Consider the following 3,579-nt stretch of genomic DNA (forward strand, 5'->3'; position numbering starts at 1 on the left):
CTTGCGGCCTATCCAGCGCTTGGGTACAGTGATGTTGTACCAATCGCGTACTTCGCTCTGCCAGTGAGGTGGCGCACCATCTTGCTGGAAAATGAAGTTCTCTGGCTCATTTTCTTTCAACTGAGGGAAGAGTCATTGCTCTAGTGTACCAAGGTAAGAAGTGCCAGTTACAGTAGGTTCACCAAAAACGAAAGACCCATAAACTTTCCGCTGGGATACGGCACAGAAAACAGTCACTTTAGGGGAATCTCGGGCAACGGCCTTGCCGCAGTGGATACACCAGTTCCCGTCAGATCACCGAAGTTAAGCGCTGTCGGACGTGGCCGGCACTTGGATGGGTGACCATCCAGGCCGCCATGCGCTGTTGCCGTTTTTCGGGGTGCACTCAGCCTCGTGATGCCAATTGAGGAGCTACTCGACCGAATAGTAGTGGCTCCGGTCAAAGAAAGCCATCATAACGACCGGGAGAGTGGTGTGCTGACCACACGCCCCTCCTATCCGCATGGTCCCGGTCCACTAAGGTGAAAGTTCGATTCATCACTGAAGACAACATGATCCAGGAAATCTCCATCGTCATGAAACAACATTTCGTTTGCGAAGTTGGCACGTAATCCATGGTCTGCCGGCTTTAAAGCATGTAATAACTGTAAACGGAAAGGATGTAGTTGTACGTGTTTTCTAAAAACTTTCCAAGAGTCGACATGGGAACTTGTAATTCACGACTAGCCTTCTTGACTGATTTATTTAGGCTACGAATGAACGACTCTCTTACTCGCTCAACAGTCTCTTCACTAACTCTTGGTCGTCCTGTACTCTTCCCTTTACAAAAGAAGCCGGTATCTCCAAATTTATAATACCATCTACGAATGCTATTATCACTTGGAGGATCACAACCGAACTTCAGCCAGAACGCACGTTGCGCAGTAACTACAGATTCGGTCTTTGCAAACTGCAAAACACAAAACGCTTTTTGTTCACTAGTCGCCATCTTCGCTACTACCGTTGTCTAGCGGATTGCGAAGGAAGCATTGCGCGCTGAGCATGCACACTGGTGCCAAACACAACTGTTTGAGTTGCTCTTTCATTTGACATATCATTTATAACTGTAAGTTTAATATAATAAACATTATAAATCGTTGAAACCCCGATATTCATTTATAAACACCCTGTAAGTGTGAAAGAGAAATGGAGGTGCTCAACAAACTCCAGTGGCAGTAGGAGTCGCTAAAAGATGCATCGTGCATCATGGCTAAGGTTACTGCTGAAATTCCGAGAGCGCACATTTGAAGACGACTTGGGCAGTGTATTCCATCCTCCCTCATATGTCGTGGGCAATGACTATGACGAAAAAAGCCAGAGAAATGAGATGGTATGGGGAAGTTTAACGGCAGTCGCTCTTCCCAGGTATCGTTTAAAAATGGAACAGAGCTAGGGGAAAATAATAGTGGCATGAGAGATCCCACTCCCAGATACCGTAAGTGGCAGATGTAGATGCAGACAACCACGGCCGCCCCCACCCCGCCAGAAAAAAGCAGCTCACGTGTCACCATGTGGGCAGCTGGACAGATTCTTGTATACTGTCCACCAATCTAGGACCCTTAGCACGTAGATTAATCGAAGAGACAGGGAAGATCCAACGAAGAGCGGCGCATTTCGTCACGGCATCGTTTAGGAAACCCCTGAGAACATTACAGAGTTGCTCAACAAATTCAATGGCAGAGGCTTCAAGATAGAAATTTTGTGTCATAGTGAGGTTTACGATGGAAATTCCCAGAGTGTATGTTCCAGTAAGAGTCGGGCAACATATTACTTCTTTCCACACATGTCTCGAGAGATGACCACGACGAAAAAGGCATAAAAAATTCCATACGGAGGGCTGCCGTCAATCATTCCTCTCACGCGCCATTTTCGGGTGGAATAAGAAAATGGGCAGAAGTATCCTCCGCCAGACACCGTGAGGTGGCTTGCAATGTGTGGATATGGACGGAGAGAATGAAAGCGACCACGTTGAGGACCACTCGTCTAGATCACAACTAAGCCGTATACCTAGAGTGGAAACTGACCAGGAGACACGCTCTCGTGTGATTCTGTGTGTCTGCTGATCAGTTTCCCAGTCAGGTGGTAATACCCTCTTGTCTACTAGAGGCTTTAACTAGAGGTGGGTCTTTCAGGAACGAACAGATCATCAAACTGAACGGCAGGGCTGAGGGACGACCTGTATGGAACTGTCGTTCAGCGTTCACTTCAAACAGTATCGTTCCCGCCTATATGTCGTTCAGTGGGTCTCGTTCGACTGGTCTTGTTCTTTTCCGGATGGTCAATCATTCCTCGTTGCGCCGTTCCTCGTTCCTGCCTCGGTCCCGTTCGGTCACTCGTTCCTTGTTCCCGTTACACCTCTCATAGTACCGGTTTGTCATTCCTTTCGTTCACTGCATTTGTCTGTTCTCGTTCAGTTACATATAGTTCTCGAAGTTTAGACTTCAGGTGAATGACTGACAAAAGAAGTTGATTGAAACCATCAAAACCTTCACAAATAATATTTATCAATTGCCATGTTTAAGTTTGGTTATATAAACTAATAATTAATGTAGGGTATAGAAATTTCGGGAATTGATTTGTCTAGGTAACATATTTAAGTGATTAACGTTGCAATATCACAGGTTAATGTAAGCGGAGGATAAGCCATTGCAAATGTGAAATGCATGTACATTCATAACCGTTGTAACCTCGAGAACGTTGAATGCAAGCACGCAAAGGGGCATACATAGTATTGTACAGGAGTCGGATGTCAGTTTGTGGGATGAAGTTCCATGCCTGTTGTACCTGGTCGTTCAATATAGGGACGGTTACTGCTGTTTGTGGATGACGCTGGAGTTGTCCGATGATATCCCATATGTGCTCGATTGGAGATCGAGTACGCCAAGGCAACATGTCAACACACTGTAGAGTGTGTTGGGTTACAACAATGGTGTGGGGGCCCCTTGGAATGCTGTTCATGAATGCTGGCACAACAGGTCAAATCGCCGGAGTCATGTACAAGTTTGTAGGCAAGAGTGCGTGGGATACCCACGACAGTGCTCCTGCTCTCATACGATTTCGCACCCCAGACCACAGCTTGAGGTGTAAGTCCAGCGTTTCTAGTCTGGTTGGTTGCAGGCCCACCTGTGGCCTCCTTTTTACCAACACACGGCCATCACTGGCGCCGAGGCAGAACCAGCTATCCGGCCGGGGTGCCCGAGCGGTTCTAGGCGCTACAGTCTGGGACCGCGCGACCGCTACAGTTGAAGGTTCAAATTCTGCCTCGGGCATGGATGTGTGTGGTGTCCTTAGGTTAGTTAGGTTTAAGTAGTTCTAAGTTCTAGGGGACTGATGACCTCAGAAGTTAAGCCCCATAGTGCTCAGAGCCATTTGAACCATTTGAACCAGAACCAGCTTTCATCAGAAAACACAACAGACGTCCATCCTGATCTCCAAAGAGCTTGTGCTTGACACCACTGAACCGCAAACGGCAGTGTTTTTGGGTCAGAGGAATGCACGCTACAGAGAGTCTTTTCGGAGCTGTCTTTGAAGTAATCGATT

General features: G+C 47.2%; 1 pseudogene; it reads left to right on the forward strand.

The window, feature by feature from the left end:
• Positions 1-252: 252 nt before the first annotated feature.
• On the forward strand, positions 253-370 carry LOC126427510 (5S ribosomal RNA; annotated as a pseudogene).
• Positions 371-3,579: the final 3,209 nt, after the last annotated feature.

This window comes from Schistocerca serialis, chromosome 1 (genome assembly GCF_023864345.2).
Source record: "Schistocerca serialis cubense isolate TAMUIC-IGC-003099 chromosome 1, iqSchSeri2.2, whole genome shotgun sequence".
Taxonomy (NCBI): Eukaryota; Metazoa; Arthropoda; class Insecta; order Orthoptera; family Acrididae; genus Schistocerca; species Schistocerca serialis.